This window comes from Gobio gobio (assembly GCF_949357685.1).
Source record: "Gobio gobio genome assembly, chromosome: 24".
Classification (NCBI taxonomy): domain Eukaryota; kingdom Metazoa; phylum Chordata; class Actinopteri; order Cypriniformes; family Gobionidae; genus Gobio; species Gobio gobio.
Window position 1 is genome coordinate 23,562,144 of NC_137120.1, and position 21,289 is coordinate 23,583,432.

At 37.4% G+C, this 21,289-nt stretch overlaps 1 long non-coding RNA gene across 1 annotated transcript; it reads left to right on the forward strand.

The window, feature by feature from the left end:
* The first annotated feature begins 6,505 nt into the window (after positions 1–6,505).
* On the forward strand, positions 6,506–17,384 carry LOC307120232. The gene is made up of 3 exons (XR_013815755.1): positions 6,506–6,574; positions 16,970–17,024; positions 17,136–17,384. It is a non-coding gene; the product is annotated as an uncharacterized lncRNA (long non-coding RNA).
* The last annotated feature ends 3,905 nt before the right edge of the window (positions 17,385–21,289 follow it).

The window sequence follows — 21,289 nt, forward strand, 5'->3', positions numbered from 1 at the left end:
TGCTCATAATAGTCGATAATGATAATTAACCGAAGTTAGCCTTTTTTAATGCAGATTAATGAAGTTATTGAACGCGGAAGTCCGAATGTGCGAATATAAAACCAACTTTACCGGAGTGTACATTCGATATAAAAACTTTTGTCGTAGGTGTAACCAGCGGTGAAACAGTAACAAAATCGCCACTTACCACAATCCCATTGCTAACTAGTCGGCCCACTAGTCTCTCCTCTTTAACAAAAACCCTCTTCTCCGACCGCCAGCAGCACATTCTCCACCGACACACCCTGAGCAGGTACACAACGGACTCCATGACGCCGTGAAACAGGTGACTCTCCCCCCTTTACAAGGGACGCCATCCCGACGCTTCGGCGAACACCACCAATGTGTGGTTTTAATGTCTAAATCAGCTTTACAAAAATATATGTCTCAGTTTCACTTTTTTTTTTAAATTCAAATTGAAAAAAAGAGAAAAATCAGACTTCCCAACACCTCTCCGTGAGCACCCTCACCCCAAACACTCCCCGCATGCAGAGAGAGAGAGAGAGAAAATGGAAGTGGAAGAAAATGGAAGTCAAGAGAGAGAGAGAGAGAGAGAGAGAGAGAGAGAGAGAGAGAGAGAGAGAGAGAGAGAGAGAGAGAGAGAGAGAGAGAGAGAGAGAGAGAGAGATTGTGTGATCAGTGCTCATGCAGGATTGCTAAGAAAATCATATCTTGTCTATTTTCTACCATAATGGCATTTCTTGTCAGCTGCCATTCTGGAATGAGCTTCATAACTGAATGTCTTGATTGCACTTTGAAACAGCCAAGTATTCTTGAGTCACACGGATCTCTAAAAAGTGGTTCAGTTTTTTCAAAAAGCTTGCACAATAGCATCTGGGAACCTGAATCATCGAATTCTTCTCTGTCTTCGATGGCCTCACAACAATGTCCTTCAGCAAGAATGTCCCCTCAGGAGATCATCTAAGGCATTATGTGTGATTAAGTGCTTTGTTGCCCATTCTTGTAAAAATGTTGTGAGTGAAGTTGAGGCTATTTCTTTTTCACTCTCAGTTCCTGAGATGGAATTTCCTTCGCTGAGCCCATCATCCACACTGCCAGGTCCAGAACTGCAGCTTTCCCCACTGACCCCAATTTGCACACTTTCAATAACACTTGACAAGTTTTCATCAATGGAATTGATGTGTTGAGGTGCTATTGGATGAGGTGTTATTGGATGAGGTGCTATTGTTTGCTGTTTGAGTGGCACATGTACATTTGTTAAGATAAGTTTAAAAGAGTCATGATTAAGTTAAAGATAAATTTGTGTGTGTAGTAAAAATATGCACCTTGAACTTGTTCGAAAATCATTAAACGATCAAACTTTTGCCTTGAAATCACTGTAAAATAATTTTTTTTTAAAGAAATTTTAGAAAACTGTATTGGGGCAACAAAAATATTTCTATATACTTCTCACCTTTCCCTGAACAGTGGAGAACAGAGCAGCTGATCACACAGTGCTTGCTGAAGCTTTGGCACTGATGGGTCAAGAGGCTGGGGGAAAGGAGAGGGGGTAGAATAGATTAGTGTTCTTGTCCATGCTAACAGAAAGTGTCCATAATAACAGTTAAGACCTGCCTTTAAATAGAACAAGAAGAATTCAGCCCACCTTATTGGGGTAATTTGGATAGATAGTGTCATAAATAAGATATTTTGCATAACAGATGTTTACATATAGTCAGAAAATAGCTGAATATATAAAAACGACCCGTTCAAAAATGTGCATACCCTTGATTCTTAATACTGTGTGTGGTCTATTGTTTGTCCTGAACAGTTAAACTGACCAGTGTTCTTCAGAAAAATCCTTCAACATTAAAAACATATGAAGTTACCTGAAAGTCTAAGATGACTTGCGTAGCTGCTGTTGACACATGGAACGGGGAGAGAAAGTAGAAATGTCCGAATATGATTTAAAATGCATTCAGTTTTCATTCATCCGTGGTTTTTGACTAAGGTTATGATGAACATGACAAATCAGTTATTTAAAGAAACCCAAATGTGTCTGATTGTTAGTCAAACATATACTTACAAATCCAAGAGTGTTCTGTGCTGGGCTCTTAAAAGAGCCTTTGGGTGTATTTACTGCTGTTAACACACAATGAAAGAGGAGAGAACATGAGTATACAAATTAAAATGCTTCCAGTTGCATCAGCGATTTCGGACTTATCAGAATGTCTACTAGAATTATCACTTACAATAATCAGGTGACAATCGACACTGAAAAAGAGAGAAGAGTAATTATTTATAGTATAAATTACAAAAGTTAATTAATGGTTAAATATTTAAATATTAAATAATATTAATAATAGTGGTAGCCTAATAATAGGCCTATTAATAGGAAGAAGAATTATCAAAATAATAACATTAAATCATTTATTAAAACAATAATAGTATTATTGTTTATACCACTACTACTACTACTAATAATATATATTATTATTTTAATACTGTTAACAATAATAATTAAAATAAAATATAATAGTTGTATAATATAATAATTTAAAATATAATAATTTTAAACATTAATGATTAAATATATTTAAATATGAAACACTAATAGTAGTGGTATCAATAATAATAATAATTATATTTTTTAAATTCAATTATTAAACATTTTCAATATTTTATTTCATTATACAGTTCTCATCTTACAGGTAGGCCTACAGCGGCTTTTGTCTCGCTCTATATGTGACCCGTGTGCGTGCTCGCAGCCCTGTGAGAGTAGGTGTTTCCATACAAAGTGAATAGGCCTAGACCTATATTATAATTACAAAGTGAACATATTATAGTTGTAGAATTTATTTATTTTTACGCAAGGTTAACATGAAAGACATAACTCTGAAATGAAAGAGCTTCTCTCAATCCGAGCGTATATCCCAAGTGACGTCACACAGACTAACGGCATTTAACAGTATTTAACGCTACCAGCATTTGACGGATAAACAGATAAAAAAAGACAGAAATCCATTGTTTATGTGAACAATAGTGGTACATTTACTTGAAATGACAGTTAATCAATTTTATGACAATTTAAAAGATTTATTATGTAAAAGCGGCAGTTATTTAGTACCCTATAGGCTATAATTAGAATTTATTATTTGCTTTCTTCAAAGTTTTAAATGTCATTTACATTTATAGTGGGTTCATACATTTATACATTAGTCATTTATACATTACAAAGTAATTGACCTAAATCAGTTAAATAAAAATGTATTTTACCTGAGAAAAACTCGCAGGATGGGATGTCCTTTCACAAGGTACCAGGCTCTGCGCGCGGTGGTCACATGACCTCAGCTTATATATGCCCGCGGGCACACGAGTATAAATGAAGACACGTCTAATATATATATATATATATATTTGTCACGGGGTGAGGAATCACACGACAAGGCAGGTTGAGTGAAAAGGCCCCGGAGGGTGGGTTTTATTACAGTGCTCGTGCAAAAGGTGAAAACAGTCAGTGAGCCGGTGCGTGATTGCTGGTGATCCTTGTGCTCGATGGTGCTCAATCCTCGTGAAAAGTGGGTGTCCAAACGTGCTCCAGTGAAGTGGGCTGTCGGTCACTCGCTGCTTTCTGGGGGAGAACAACAAAGAGCGGTTAGTCCAGCAGTGCATTCAGCTCGAGACCAGAGTCTGTCCGTCTGCTCAGCCGTAGCTGCTTTTATATCTCTGAGCTGATGCGGTGCAGCTGTGACCGATCAGCCCATGGTGATGATGTGCAGGTGTGTTGTTGCCAGGGCGACGCTGATTCCTCTGGGTGGACTCGTCACAATATATATATATATATATATATATATATATATATATATATATATATATATATATATATATATATATATATATATATATATATATATATATATGGTACATTTTGATACCTTGTTTATTATATATTAACTTAGATATATTTACGACATTTTTAATTAGAAAATCAAAAGTAATTAAAGCTGCAAGCAGCGATGAAAGGGCCCTCGCACCCGGGACCACCACCACCCGGTGGCCTCAGGAAAACAGCGAATAGTGGGCGACATGCATTTAAGCGGATAAATATAGAAGAAAAATGGCAAAGTCACTTCAATGTGCCACACTTCCTGCTGCCAGCAGGTGGCGCTTTGACTATAACTGAATATTGTCATATTGATGTCTTCAGGCCAGGACTATTATCAGACATGTGAAGTTTGGGGCAGATCGGAAATTGTATGTCCCGAGTTACAACAACTTCCTGTTTCATGGCGAAACATCGAACTTTGTGAGGCCGCCACGGACACGCCCTTCAGGGAAAACTCAAGGTCTTCGCAATGTAACATGGCAAAGGCCTTTAGATTAGACTGTCCAAATATGATTTTGATCTGATTAAATCTCTAGGCGTAGTTGATTAAAGTACAACGTCTGGAAATGGCAAAATTTGCAAAATATCTCACTTCCTGTTGGTTTTCAGATTTTGTCCCTGGAGACTTTTTTGTAGGTATTCGGCTGTTACATGTGTGTACCGAATTTCATACCTGTACGTGAAACGTAGCGGGAGGGGCACTTCGTTAAAATTTTGTAGGTGGCGCTATCGAGTCATTTTGTCACGCCAAAGTCTGAATTCCATAACAGATGTACATTTTCACCACTTCTGACGAATGTGCAAAGTTCCCTGAGTTTTCGAGCGTGTTTAGGCCCTGTGATTCATTTGGGAGAAGAAGAATAATAGGCTGAGAAATTCCAATAGGGTCCTCACACCATCGGTGCTCGGGCCCTAATTACAATTGTTTTGGTGGTACCTGGATGTGGAAATATGTATAATATAGTGTATATAATATTCAACAACCCATAGGTGGCGATACCTCTAGCGAGTCGCCAAAAATACTGGAAGAGAAGAAGTACGCTGCACGAGAGAACTACGTTGCGTGGGATTAATGTTTTTGATGTGCAAGTTTGGAGGTAAGTATAGTATGATATGTGTTATGTTGAAATTGTATGTTTTTATAGTCATTTGTGGGATATTTGTGTGTCCCAACCCGTGCACCACAGTGTATGCACGCGCTAAATAAAATTACTTTGGACCAAAATCTATCTTTACTATTGAAACTTAAAGGGTTAGTTCACCCAAAAATGAAAATTCTGTCATTAATTACTTACCCTCATGTCGTTCGACACCCGTCAGACCTCCGTTCATCTTCGAAACACAAATGAAGATATTTTAGTTGAAATCTGATGGCTCTGAAAGGCCTCCATTGACACAATGGCACGGTTCACTCTCAAGACCCTTAAAAGGTACTAAAGACGTCGTTACAAAGTCCATCTCACTACAGTGGTTCTAAAATAACTTTATGAATCGGCGAGAATAGTTTTTGTGCACAAAAAAACCCTAAATAACGACCTATATAGTGATGACGATTTTAAAACACGGCCTCATGAAGCTTCGAAGTGTTATGAATCAGTGAGCCGAATCATGATTCGGATCGCGTGTCAAACCGCCAAACTGCGGAAATTTGGCGATCCAAACTGCTCATTCGACTCACTGATTCATAACGTTTCGAAGCTTCATGGGGCCGTGTTTCATTACACCCAGGCAGGCTTGGTGCATGTAGCCGATTGGAAATTGATCTACCATGTCCAGTGGGAGGTTCACAAGGGGAGACATTGGAATGTCTTCATTTTCCTGACGTCTTGTCATTTCAGCATGGTATGTAGCATTGGTGCATAGACTTTTTTTTTACCACACACAACGCATCTGATTTTTATGTCTTTTCCATCCAAACCATTTTTAAGTAGTTCCTGAATGTCCTTTATGACTTCTTCTGTAAAATCCAGATTTGCTGGTTTGGTGGGACCAAGTGTCAGTAGGTATGTTTCCATCCAAAGTTGCGAATTTAACTTGCGCAAAATTGCAATATCACATAAAAAATGAGCTTTCCATCCAGTGAGTCGAAGAGAACATAATCGTCACTTCCTGATAAACTACCGCTAAAAAATCACTTAGAAACATAAGAGAAGCCCCCATATATAATCATTTACGTATATAATATATTATTTGCGTCTCAGAGCGTGCAGATGAAACGCAATAAACGCTTTTCATGCTTTCAGAGGCAGATGCTGCTGTTTGGGAAAGCAGTCGTGCAAGACAGTTCTAGGAGGGAAATATACAGAGCATCTTTGACAACAGACTTCTGAATGACCAACATAGCATTTCAGATGCTTTGCATCAAGATTTTTCCGCTGGTTAGTTCAGTTATGCTGTTGCATCGCGCAAGGTCACATGATTTTTTCATGCATTTCCATCGTAGTTTATGTGCATGTTTTCGTATCGGATAGAAAATGTATCCAACTCAAACGAGTGCATACATTTTTTATGCGCATTATTAGAATTTATGCGCATCTTAGCGTTTCCATTCAGCAGTTTTTGATGCGATATCCCAAAATGCGCATTAAAATAGGTGGATGGAAACATAGCTGTTACAGGGAAGACACTGAAGGGTGAATGGCACAGAGGATGGGCCATGACGTCTCGTCATGTGTCATTGGTGCATAGAGTGAGGTTGTTCACCTCTGGGTAAGTCACATGCCCAGAAAGGAAGTAACAGTGTCTAAATCATATAATTAACATAGGAAACAGCCAAGCTGGCAAAATAATATAAAATGTTTAATAGATAAATAAAATGTGTAAATGATTGTCTTGACACACCCAATTTAGATCTCTACAAATGAGCTGATAACCTTAATCAGGTGTGTTTGATTGAGGAGACAGTGTTGGTGGGCCTCCAGGAATGTGGTTGGTAACCACAATCCTAATTGTTTACATTTTGCATAAAGTATAATGTCTGTCATTGTTTAAACTATTAATGCAAGGTTCATCCAAATTGTATTTAATGTAAAGCTCCAATAAAATTAAGATAATTATTCACTCACAAATAAATCTCTCAATGAGTAAAATTGTCTCTATTATTATAGAGATTATATATATTATTCATTAATATACACATTATGTACAGTTGTGCTCAAAATTATTCATACCCTTTGTAAATATATGATCAAAGAAGGCTGTGAACAAATCTGCATTGTTAATCCTGATTAATTATTAGTAATTATTCATTCATGATTCATTGTGAGCAGTGTGTATTAGAGAAAACATTTATTTCATAATGAGATTATTATTAGTATTATTATTAACCATTTAAAATTCTTATTCTCCAATAAACGGTTGGATTTTTGTAACTTTTTAAAATAAAAGATCAAAATGATGAACAAAGCAGATTTATTTTCACAGCCTTCTTTGGTCATATTTACAAAGGGTACACAGCAAATTCTGTTTTTTGGAATAAACTCCCTGTTAGTTAAAATCAACTCAATCTGAGTGTACATGCGTGACCATCAAATTAACTCCAGCGCAGAGTTAAAATAACTCTGCTCTTGGAGTTGATTTTTTAACACTTTTTCAGAGTTAAAATTTAACTATTTCTGGAGTTCAAATACTAATCCTACAGAGAGTAACTGTAACTCTGAAATGTAGTTAATTATAATATAAACTCCTTACCAGTGTTAAAAATTAACACTTAAAACATATTTTATTTAACACTTCTTAGAGTTAACATTTATATGTGGAAATGATTACATTGAACACCATACTCTTGATTTACTGCCTTTATTTGAGCGAATTCATACATTGTTTCAGAAATGCAATGCATGGACACACTTTTAAAACAATTGCTGTCATAAAATACTGTAAAATCTTAACAGCAAAACATAGGCAGCTAACAGTGAATTAGTAAAATTGAAGCATTGTCAACAACACAATGTTTTTTATAAAATCAAGCCTGCAGGATTATTTAAAATAGTGCAGTAGGATTGTGTAGCCTGAGGTAGATACTTATAGTAACAAGGAACAACTTCACAGTAAATTAATTTAAATCAGAAATCAACATCACAGTAAATTCATTTAGATAAGAAATCAACTTCACAGTAAATTCATTTAAATCAAAAATCAACATCACAGTAAATTCATTTAAATCAGAAATCAGATAATGCAACTCTCTGATACAATATAAAATTGTGAATCACAACCGTATGACATTTGGGCATCAAAAGATTTGAAATGTCTTAATCTTTCCTGTTCGATAACCAATATCTTCCTTGGTAAGTTTTCAGTAACTTGAAATGCATGGAAGTGGTCATGGAAACATGTTTCATGCTCAATCAAAACAAAAAACACTTTACCATTGTGTAAAATGATGGAGGTTATTTTGCTGAAAAATGGCATGTTTTCATCAGTACCTGTGCAAACAAAAAGTCCAACACGATACTCAACACCACAACATTTTACCCACTTAGTGAGATTGACAGTGGCTTGTGAATCAACATGGAGAGATGCAGTTACATTTTCTGAAAATTCAAGCATCTCAAGTGAACACATTTTGACTGGACCAGACTCAACTGCTTTTAAAGACAAGCATTCCCAATGATATGCTACTGCAAATTGGTGTTTATTTGCGAGCGACACAGTCAAATTTTTGAAGTTCTTTACAGAATCTTTAAAAAATTTGTGCTTTGCTTCGAATCTCATGGTCCAGATATGAATGAGTGGTCCAATCTTTCTAATGCACCTTGGGTAGTGGACCATGAAATGATGTTTTGGAAGCAAGTTTCTTGATGGGTACAGTTCTTTGAAGAGCTGATGATGTTCTATAATAAGGTGCTTTAAATACACTGTCATCCCCTCAGTGATTGAGTAAGAGAACACAATGTTTATGATGTTCAACAATAAGAGCAACAAGCGCCAGTGCAAATCATCCTCTGGTACCAGGTCACCAAATATCAAAGGTATGTTTGTGACTAAACACAGTGTTTGCGATGCATTTAAGCCTAATCCATGTCCTCCAGTGTCAAGATTAATATTTGTTGGCTTGTTTTTAGTTTCCAGATAGCCATAATTAAAAGCATACATCCTGTTTAACAAGCTTTCTTTCGAGATGAAATTTTCAATTAGATAGTCAAAAAGTAGTTTGATCTCATATTGACCAACCCCTTCCAAAATATCGTGCATTATGTCAACAGCATAGTTTTCCCCTGTATTGAAATACTGCAAAGTATTGAGCATGCTTTTCCTCTTGATGCCAAAAGAAGAGGTTAGTGTTGGATCATCTACCAAACTAGCATAATGCTGATCATTCAGTGCTGGTGATCTTAAAGTCAAATTTGGGTCATCCTCTGAGAAAACGGTCTGAGCTGAAGATTTATCAATTAAGCAAAATCGACAGAAATAATTTGCATTAAATGATTCCAAGAACCCAAGAATGCTATGCATACCAAAGTTATCACCAGTAATTTGAGCACGTGTGCCATGTACAGGTTGTTCAGAAAATGGAACCGCAACCCCAACAGTTTCTAATATTTTCAAGTCCCTTATTAAAGGTTTCAGCATTTCATCAATCCCATATTTCTTAACATCTTGAGCATGAAACAAAGATACCAAATGGATGTTCATGAGGGCAGAATTCACCTTTGGAGCAAGATTTCTGAGAATAAAGTAAAGGCAACCAACTTTATGAATACCTTTTTTGGAGCCAAGAGGATTTGCACATTCAAACTCATCAAAGTACAATTGAATTTGGAGAGCAAACTTATTAGTCGAAAATAATGGATGATTTTTAAAGTAGCTACCGTCACAGAAGTCTTCATATATATCAGACTGAGTACATGTTTGCATCATCTCACAAATGTTTTCGTTTCTGAAAATGAACTGGAGTGTTTTCAAAATTGGAATATATATGAATTTATCATTAATAGGAACTTGTTCATAAGTTCCAGTTTTGTTATTTCGTCTAGTATCATACCTAACACCAAGGCGCAGTTCCACTGGCTCTACTACTCCCCATTTGTCTCTGAAATACTTCTTCCATTTGGTATCAGTGTTCAATTGGCTGAAAGGGTTGTCCAAACTTTTAAATAACTCTTCTATGTCTGGTCTGGATGGATTGTTATCTGGGAGTAAGTTTAAAACATGGTCCTTAATATTAGACTGCAGATCTTCCACAAATTCCTCCAAATTCTCAATTGTGGAAAGAACTACAGTATTTGGTACACCACTACCCAAAAGCTTTGCTATTATAGATGCACACATATCTTTCTTGTGAGTGGATACTGAAGGCCCTGCTTCAACATTTTGGCACTGAGATGAAGTAGAGGGAATTTCATCATTTAAGGAATGAGAATTGTGTTTTTCATTTTCATAACTGGAAGGGGTCTCGTTAGGAACACATCTGTCACCAATTGAAGAATGTATCTTAACGAGATGTCTCCTAAATCCAGAATAACTAGAGAATTGCAAGCAACAACCTGCTTGAGCACATTTCAGTCTTAGATTTTTCCCAGGATACATTCCATGAATTAGTTTGAGGTGCCTGAATAAAAGCAAAGCTGAACCAAAGGATGATGTGCAGAGGAAACAACTTAACATTTTGGTTGAATAAGACAATTACTGCTTGTTCAACAGCTTTGCTCTCAGTTCTTTGACTTTTGGAGTTTCTTCAGTTGTACCTATATCAATATTGTACACAGTAGTCTGCAAAAATGTGTACAGGCTGGACAGAGCATCATCATACTTCACACTGAAAACAAAATGGCACTTGAACAGCTCGTCAAAAGAACCCAAGGATGTACATGACTGACAAGGCAGAAGTTTTTTGTCCAAGACAATGTAAAAGGTGAAAACCTGTGCTTTTGAAGTCCCTGAAGCAAGAAGGTATGGCTGAGGGTTTCCTTCAGTGGTCAGGAGATGATCCTCAAGGCTTTGGCATGACTAAAACACAACATAAATGTCCCTTTATAAACAATTTGTTTAAAATAGGCATTATTTGGAATAGGATAGTGTTGTCTTAACAAACCTTCAAAAATTTCACCAGATGATCTGTGGCCTCTCCAACACTGATCTTCTTGGGCCGCTTTCTTCCAGCTGGTTGTGGAGTGAGAAGATGCAGCAGGACAAGTAGAGAAGCCATGTCGCTGTCCCATTCTGAAGACAGAAAATAACAGTAGTTCAAACTAGTGTGTTTATGGCATCTCTAAATTATCCCTGTGTATTGTGTATCATATTATCTTAAAATTACAAACTATTCGTTGGGTAATTACAATGTTCTTACAAGCAGCATGATTTTTTTTAAATTAAATAGTTATGAACAGCATTCACAAAACATGAATTTAAAGATGAGCTTTTGTAATAAACTAAATTAAGAATTAACTGTGTATTAAGTGTTTTTAGCAGACTTTTAGGGGAAAATACTTTTGGGAAATAATCAATAAAAACTTTTAACCAGAAGATTGATTTACTCAAGTAACAACATTACTATTTTGATGATAACTGTACCTGGATCATCAGTAGTGTCAGATTCTTCATTCAGTGCAGCTTTCAGATGCTGTTTTAGGAGAGCAGTCTCTTTAAGGTTCCTGGCCTCCTGAATGACTTTTTCTTTAAAACTGGTGTTCCATTTTTCCAGGAACCTTGAAGCAACCTCTGCTCCAAACATCACTGAGAAGTCTTGCAAAATCTAATTAAAAAAGGAAAGATAAACATTCAGACACCTAAAGTAACATGTTTGTATTAAAATTTTGCATCTGACATTCTTATTTAATACTTACCAGTCCTTTGATGTCCAAGAAACGAGGAAACATTTGTAGTACATCAGCAGAGTGCTGTGGGTCGTGGAGAATCTGCTGACGGTAGTGGAAAGTTTCTCTCATCTTCTGGAACACTAAGTCACGGTCAGTTGTGTGGTGGAGGAGAGATATGGCTTCCATACATTCATCTCCCATTCGCTGGTCATCTATGGTTCCAATCGTTCTTGATGATGTGGGACCTCCTTTTAGCTCCACTCGGTTCTGTGATGTAGAGGAGGTTCTGGATTTACGTTGCACGGTCTTTATGCGCCACTCAAGAAAGCCTTTGTTGCTCTGAATGTCAAAAAAATGTTCCTGGGGGGGAAGCAGTATGTTATGTTGAACAAAATAATACCATTGCAGTGGCTCAAAAGCATATAAGAATAATATTTTAGAAGAAAAACTTACATATCCTTTTTTAGAGTATGGGTCTCTCAAAGATGGGAACAGTGACACAATCCCAAGGGCATGGAACTCCTTTGTTGCTTTACTAACAGCTCTCCTGCAAAAGTGAAAACATTTGTATTTAGATTCTTGTCTGATATTTAATGGGAAAAAAAAGATAAAGTCATGCCTTCTTTAAAGGGTTAGTTCACCCAAAAATGAAAATTCTGTCATTAATTACTTACCCTCATGTCGTTTGACACCCGAAAGACCTCCGTTCGTCTTCGGAACAGAAATGAAGATATTTTAGTTGAAATCTGATGGCTCTGAAAGGCCTCCATTGGCACAATGCACGGTTCACTATCAAGACCCTTAAAAGGTACTAAGGACGTCGTTACAAAGTCCATCTCACTACAGTGGTTCTAAAATAACTATGAATCGCGATAATAGTTTTTGTGCGCAAAAAAATCCCTAAATAACGACTTACAAAGTGATGACGATTTCAAAACAAGGCAACATGAAGCTTCGAAGTGTTATGAATCAGTGAGTCGAATCATGATTCGGATCGCGTGTCAAACCGCCAAACTGCTGAAATTTGCCGATTCAAACCGCTGATTCGACTCACTGATTCATAACATTTCGAAGCTTCATGATGCCGTGTTTTGAAATCGTCATCACTATGTAAGTCGTTATTTAGGGTTTTTTTGCGCACAAAAACTATTATCGCGATTCATAAAGTTATTTTAGAACCGCTGTAGTGAGATGGACTTTGTAACAACGTCTTTAGTGTCTTTTAAGGGTCTTGAGAGTGAACCGTGCCATTGTGCCAATGGAGGCCTTTCAGAGCCATCAGATTTCAACTAAAATATCTTCATTTGTGTTCTGAAGATGAACGGAGGTCTTACGGGTGTCGAACGACATGAGGGTAAGTAATTAATGACAGAATTTTCATTTTTGGGTGAACTAACCCTTTAAGCTTCTTACCCTTCTTTTTCATGCATGTGAGCAACAATAATGTTCACCATTAACCGCCTTGTGGAATCTTTCAAACTCCCAGTCTCTTGATACTCTTTAATCACATTCAACCCCGCTGGCTTTGAAGTTAGAATTTGTTCGACATTCTAAAACAAAGAAAACATTATTTAGAAAAATTACAACGAAACTTGGACCTGTTTTTCAAAGAAATACATTTAATCTTAAAGGGTTAGTTCACCCAAAAATGAAAATTCTGTCATTAATTACTTACCCTCATGTCGTTCGACACTTCGGAACAGAAATGAAGATATTTTAGTTGAAATCTGATGGCTCTGAAAGGCCTCCATTGGCACAATGGCACGGTTCACTATCAAGACCCATAACAGGCACTAAAAACGTTGTTACAAAGTCCATCTCACCACAGTGGCTCTACAATAATTTTACGAAGCGACGACAATAGTTTTTGTGCGCAAAAAAAAAATCAAAATAGCGACTTCATTCCACAAGTTCTTGTCTTCCGTGTAGGTCTCGGACGTGAACTCATGAAGCACCACGACGTATGCGCGAGAATATGACGCAGATCCGGCGTTTCGGACACGTGACCCAGAAGCGAGGAGGAGATTTGTTTACAAGCAGAGGAAGACGCGCGTATCTAAGCTGTTGAATTCTACATTGATCGTGCTTTAGGTCTCAGCGTAGTGCTCAAAATGGGACTAAAGTGTGCATTTCATGGATTCCCGAACGCCAGCGCTATGTCATATTCTCGCGCATGCGTCGTGGTGCTTCGTGAGTTCACGGCAGAGGCCAAAACGGAAAACAAGGACGTGTTGAATAAAGTCGTTATTTTTATATATTTTTTTGCGCACAAAAACTATTCTCGTCGCTTCGTAAAATTATTGTAGAGCCACTGTAGTGAGATGGACTTAGTAACAACGTTTTTAGTACCTTTTATGGGTCTTGTGAGCGTGAATGTACTGAATGCTAATGGAGGCCTTTCTGAAGCCTTTCTCAGCCATCAGCTTTACACTAAAATATCTTCATTTGTGTTCTGAAGATGAACAAAGGTCTTACGGGTGTCCAACGACATGAGGGTGAGTAATTAATGACATCATTTTAATTTTTGGGTGAACTAACCCTTTAATCTAATAACAAAGATCTATTTGTGCACAAGTTAAAAAAAAAGAACCTTTCTTGCATGGACACTGTCCATTAAAGGTTGAATCATTTGAGATCCAGAATCACTGCTGTTTAACCTGTTAACTGTCACCCCCCTTTTTGAAAATAAACATGAAAATGCACTATCCAAACTTAAATGGTTGCAATTCAAGAATGCTTTGGAATATAGACATACGTTTGGTCTCATTTTAAAGAAGACAGTCAGCAGATTATGGCTCAAGTGAAAACACTTCAAAAAATGAAAGTATGAAAAAGTTATGAAAGTTTAAATTTACTGTAAATCAAATGTACTGTACTAAATATTTAATATTTTATGTAAAATATATATGTTACAAAATAATTTGTACTCTAAAAGTACTATCACATAAAAGCCAAATGTCTAACCAATTTGTGTTCCAAATTTGAAGTTGATACCACAAAAATTGAAGTTCCCATGAGATTTTGTTTAGGCGCTGTTCCACAAATAGCCACCGGGTGTCATTGAAATTCCATTGATTTTTTTACGCACTCTCCTGTAACAAATGTATATATTTTTGTCCAAATATCACAAAACAGTGGGCAGATATAGAACCATGAGACTCAGACCTTTCCGATGATATGTGTTTTGTCAAGATTAGAAAAGGTTTTTATTTTAAAGTTTTTAAAATAAATGTTGTAATATGAAACATAACGACGCCCACTAGGGGAGGAGCCGCTAGAAGACTTTAGAGTACCGTTTCCATGGGAACGCAAAATCCGATTTCAAAATGGTTTTCACAGGATGAATCTTGAGTTCGTAAGCTTTCGAATGATATATAGTTTGTCAACATTAGATCAGGATAAATATAGGATATAATTGTTTTAAATATGCAGTGGCAAATGGGCCCACCGGTGGGCCAGTGACAGTTAACAGGTTAAGCTGCTTGAGACAGACAATGTATCTGTTAGACTTAGGGAGGAGGAACCTTCAACCCCTTGCTGCAGGACAGTCAAATCTGAAGATCACAAAAACACAGCACAAGGCATATAATCTAGCAAAACTATCATATGTACCAGGGTGGATATTCCCAGGGTCAGACAAAATAATCACATTGCATAAAACTCTGCTTACCACAAGTAGTGAGAGCAACATATTCTTCTGTCAGACTCAGATTTGAGGAGGCACCAAGCTTTGTCAGGTCTGAGAAGTCAGCAGAGTTCCTGGATGTTCCAGTATATGGGAGTTCTGAAATGCACACATTTTGTTTCTGAGTCAAGATACAAACTCTCAAAATATATATAAAACAAAACGTTCTTAAATATCCTACCATCATCAGTGTGGACGAAAAAACTAATTTCTTTGGTTGTTGCAAGTTCTGGAAAGACATCCTCATCCACCTCTATGCCCTGGTCATCTGTGACTTTTAGTGTTGTATTCTCAGGTATCAGAAACTTCTGCTGGACTACACCATAATATCAACAACGTTTTTTACAAAAGAAATTACAAAATTACTGTTACATACTCTTTATTAAAGTCCTCGTGAAATCAAAATTGATCATATTTACTTTGTTAGCGCAAATTGCTAGTTTTGTGGTGAACAATCCATCCGTGCAAGTCCTCTCATACAGCCTCTCACGACATACAACTCACCTCCACTGAGAAAATCTGAGAAACATATTTCTTCCAGTTTTACACACTTCTTCTTCCCTTGAAAATTCACTTTTATTAACATCGTGACCTGACATTAAAGAAAAAAAAACATGTAATTTATGATAACAGCTAATGTTTGTGATTGAGAATGCAAAAATATATTTAAGCTGAAAATCACACACTCATGCATCACGACTAAAACGTATATGATATACGTTGGCCTGCAATGATTTGAATTGTAACAGCTATGATATACGTTACAATTCAAATAATTGCTGGCCAACACATCACGGCTCAATTATTTTATTATCCAGGTAACGTAATTTAGACACTGCAGTTTAGTAACGTTACGTCTGTAAAACATTATCTGACAGACAAGGGCTGCATTACGTTACCTCGTCGACATTAAAGTTAACGTTAGTTTGTGGAAGCTGAACAGGCTTCTTAAGCTGAGTTGCCACTTCAATTTTGACGGCAAAACACTCATTTTCAGAAACACTTTCCACACGGTGAATGGAAAGACGGTTAGCTCGTTTACATCGACAAAAAGCCCGCGCAAATAGCCATTTCAAATTTTGAAACAAGTTATACGTTCATACGTTGCGGTCGTTGCCATTAGAACACAGTAAATAACGTAACAGCTACGACAGAACGTGTTTGTCAGAAAATATAGAATATGTTGACATTTTTTGGTATATATATATATATAGACTTTTACCTACCTCACGACGAAGCACATCAGTCCTATTTGTGCTGCAGAACCAGTGTCGTGACGCACTTCTCAAAATGTAACTCCAGATGTAGTGTTAAAACACGCTCCTGAACACCAATGAATGAACGCCAAAATACAACACAGCCAGGGAGTATCCAATAACACACGCGGTAGTCAACATTTAAAAAATAACTCAAAAAATTTAACTCTTTCACACTTTTTTGTTTAACTCATGATTTTAAAACTCCTGAAATTTGCTGTGTATGATTAATTCTGAGCACAACTGTATGACTTCAAAGAATCTAACAATCCTGGATCATCTCAAATCATCAACTGTAAACACTGATGATTAATCCACGTACGAAAAAATAACCTTGTTTACCCGTAGATTATGATGATGATGATTATCATTATTAATTTAATCTCCGATCATTATTTTACAGGTGTTCATCTGTTTCCTTGTTTGGCTGGTTTGGAAGGATTACAGAAAAGACAATGGTGAATGACACAAAACTTTTTTTTTTTCCCTATATGCATTCAGAAGTAGCTCAGTTGAATAGGGTGTCCACATACTCAGTCCAACTCTTCGCGAATGTGTGTGCACAACAGAGAAACTGAGAATCTGAGAAGAAAGCACAACCTACATCTCAGAGCAGAAGACGTTTTACTTGGCTTACTTTACCAGAGGCAGAAGAAATACAAAACAAGTACAAGGGTAACGTTAAACATTAACTTTTCTTAGTGTCCATGGAAATGTGCAACACCAATCTGACTGGCTTCTAGTTAATCCTGTCTGACTGTGTAGTGTTATTTTAACATAAAGCTTCCAGAGCCATCCAAGTGTCAGTCTCCAGCGTTGCAGGCTCATGGACATGTGCTAAAAAAAATATTGGCGAAACTCTCTGCAAAAAATAAACCTATATATAATTTACTCATTACTACATGTGACAGCAGTGTTTATAGCACCTTAAAATGTAATTTACTTTACCTAATGTCACTCCAGTCATGTATGACTTTTTGTTTCATGGAACAACACCTAGCTGTGAGCTGTCGACAAAGCCCTTAAGACCACAGTAGAAGTAAAAGTTGTAACAATTTATCAATTTACCCCCCCCCCCCACACACACACACACTTTTAATATCTAAATAATAGCCAAGTGACATCAGCATTACAATGTTTCCAATATGCTTCTAATTTATCATCTCCCTTTTATAGTGCTGCAGCTGCTCACCAAGGCTCTCTCAATTTAAAATGGACACACTATCCCTGACATCACTGCCTATCACTTTTTTATTGTGTATGGGGATGTTCATGTTGATTTTGAGTGATGTTGATTATTTTGTTGCTTACTCTTGTGTGCATGAAGCTGAAACTATTCTTTACACTCTTGCAGGGACGTCACTAGGATTGGAATACAGGGGGGGCTTAGCCCCCAGGGTATTTGTAACTTGCGTTTGCAAAATCTTTGCACTCACATCTACAACCCCAAATCAGAAAAAGTTGGTACAGTATGGAAAACGCAAAACAAACAAAAAAAAGAAGTGATTTCTAAATTTACTTTGACTTGTATTTCATTGCAGACAATATGAACACAAAATATTTCATGTTTTGTCTGGTCAACTTCATGTCATTTGTAAATATGCATCTTTCCTGTCATTCAGACCTGCAACACATTTCAAAAAAAGTTGGGACAGGAGCAATTTAGGGCTAGTAATGAGGTAAAATGGTTAAATAATGAAGTGATTTGAAACAGGTGATGTCAACAGGTGATTGTAATTATGATTTGGTACAAAAGCAGCATCCAAGAAAGGTCTAATCCTTTAGGAGCAAAGATGGGCCGAGGATCTCCAGTTTGCCAACAAATACGTGAGAAAATTATTGAAATGTTTAAAAACAATGTTCCTCAAAGAAAGATAGGAAGAGATTTGGATATTTCACATTCAACAGTGCATAACATAATTAAAAGATTCAAGGAATCTGGAGGAATTTCAGTGCGTAAAGGACAAGGGCGCAAGCCTAAGCTGAACAACCGTGATCTCCGATCCCTCAGGCGGCACTGCATCAAGAATCGTCATTCATCTATATGCGATATCACCACATGGGCTCAGGACTACTTTTGCAAACCTTTGTCAAGTACCACAATACGTAGTTACATCCACAAATGCCAGTTAAAACTGTACTGTGCCAAAAGGAAGCCCTATGTTAACAGTGTCCAGAAGCGCCGTCGACTTCTCTGGGCTCAGAGGCATCTGGGATGGACCATCACACAGTGGAAACGTGTACTGTGGTCAGATGAATCAGTATTTCAGGTATTTTTTTTTAAGGAATGGACGCCGCCTGCTCCGGACCAAAGAAGAAAAGGATCATCCAGACTGTCCAGAAAAGCCAGGGTCTGTCATGGTATGGGTTGTGTCAGTGCCCTTGGCAAAGGTAACTTGCACTTCTGTGAAGGCACGATTAATGCTAAAAAGTACATAGAGATTTTAGAGCATAATATGCTGCCTTCAAGAAGACATCTTTTCCAGGGACGTCCATGCATATTTCAACAAGACAATGCAAAACCACATTCTGCACACATTACAAAGTCCTGGCTGCGGAGGAAGAGGGTACGGGTACTTGACTGGCCTGCCTGCAGTCCCGACCTGTCTCCAATAGAGAATGTGAGAAAATGCGACAACGAAGACCCCGTACTGTTGCCCACCTTAAGACTTGTTTGCAGGAAGAATGGGATAAAATTACACCTGAAACACTTCATCACTTGGTGTCTTCAGTCCCTAAACGTCTTTTAAGTGTTGTGAAAAGGAATGGCAACATTACAAAGTGGTAAATGCTTTACTGTCCCAACTTTTTTTGAAATGTGTTGCAGGTCTGAATGACAGGAAAGGATGCATATTTACAAATGACATGAAGTTGACCAGACAAAACATGAAATATTTTGTGTTCATGGTCTGCACTGAAATACAAGTCAAAGTAAATTTAGAAATCACTTCTTTTCTTTTTTTATTTGCGTTTTCCATACTGTTCCAACTTTTTCTGATTTGGGGTTGTAGAGCTACACTTATGAGTTACTAAGCAATGACTTAAATGCTATCTGTCTGCTCATGTAAATGCATGATAAAGTAATAGCATACTATTCCTCTCTATATAAGATAAGTTGTCCACATAATGCTATTTAATTACACAGAACCGCATGTATTCAACCCATTTTTGAGCTAAAATACAAATATACAGCTAAACCTAAATTGAGCTAAACCTATAGGCTACAAATACCACAACTGTACAATTTTCACACCCTATACTAAATTTACCCTATACAATAGCCTAATGACATAACATTATTTAATATTTTAATCACAGCTTCTATAGTGTTTTGACATCGACAACCCAAGTGCATTTTACCTCAAACTTGCGACTAGTTAACTTTCTAAAGTAGCAAGTTCTCGGGTCGACATTAACACACTGACAAAATTATATTCTGAATTAAAAATATTTTTATACCACTCTTTAATGTGTGATTGTGTAAAGGTGTTCACGAGATACCAACCTTTCGCGAACTTGCTTTCAACGTCGAACACTCGTTCTCATGAAGACGGCGGTGTGTGTATGTGTGTGCGCCTGTGTGGCGCGCGTGTATGTGAGAGAGAGAGCGTGATAGTGATGTTACGTTCGTGAACGAATCGTTCTTTTTGAACGAATCTTTTAGGTGAACGAATCGTTCTCGTTCAAGTAGTCCACTGACTCATATTTCTCGTTCACTGAAATTCCTCCCTCCACAGCAGCATGGCGCTATTAGCAGCGAGGAGCGAGCGCATGCGCAGCTCTGTGGACTGTTTCATCCTGTCAATGACAAAACTTCGAGCCAATAGCGTTCGAGTATAAGATGTGACGGAGCATGTGATTTGTTGAATTCAGTGAACGAATACGCCTTTTACTGACCGATGCTTTTGAGTCCGACTCTGAACCAAAGACTGATCTCCTTCTCGACTTGTTCGTGAACGAAATGAACCAGCTATTGAACGATACTGATAGCGAACATGTAGAGCTCGGCTTGTGTAGTTAGGCATATACGGTATGCAGCAAAGAAAGACATGTAGGTCCGTGTACGTTTTGATCGTTTGATTTCCTAGTTGAAATGAAATAAGCAGAAATGAGAAAATGGCTCCTTTACTCGTTTTTTCGTTTAAAAAAAAACGAAAAAACGAGATTTCGGCTTGATTTTTCGTTTCTCGTTTCACGGGTAAAAAACGGATAAATGACTTCAAAATTCGTTTTCCACATGTGGGCGGTCATGAGACGCCCCTTTCCGCTGATTGGTCAAGCAAATCTGAGCATGTGACGTCATCAGCCCTTCCCCAGTTCTGTGTAACAAAATAATAGTCTTCTTAAACTGTACAGGGCATGGGCTTTCTTCTGTGCAACTTAACGCGTTTCACAGAAAAAGTTATATCAGAAATATTAAATATTAATCTGCACCCAGCCTGATTTATTTAGCTGTGTGGAGTTGGCTAAATATGTGTAGTGAAGCTGCGCAAGACAACGAGGAGCGGGTGACCATGCAATGTTCAGACATACGCAGCAGTCATAACTTTTCTTTACAATACGCTCGGTTTTGGACGAGGGATGGTCATTGCTGTAGGCCTAATACATATCGGCATATGGGTAGCGATGATGGTGATTTTAAATTTTACTATAACTGTAATCAGAGCCGCGAAGCAAGGAGATGACTGACAGGACGACAGCGGAGGCAAGCGCAAGATAACTT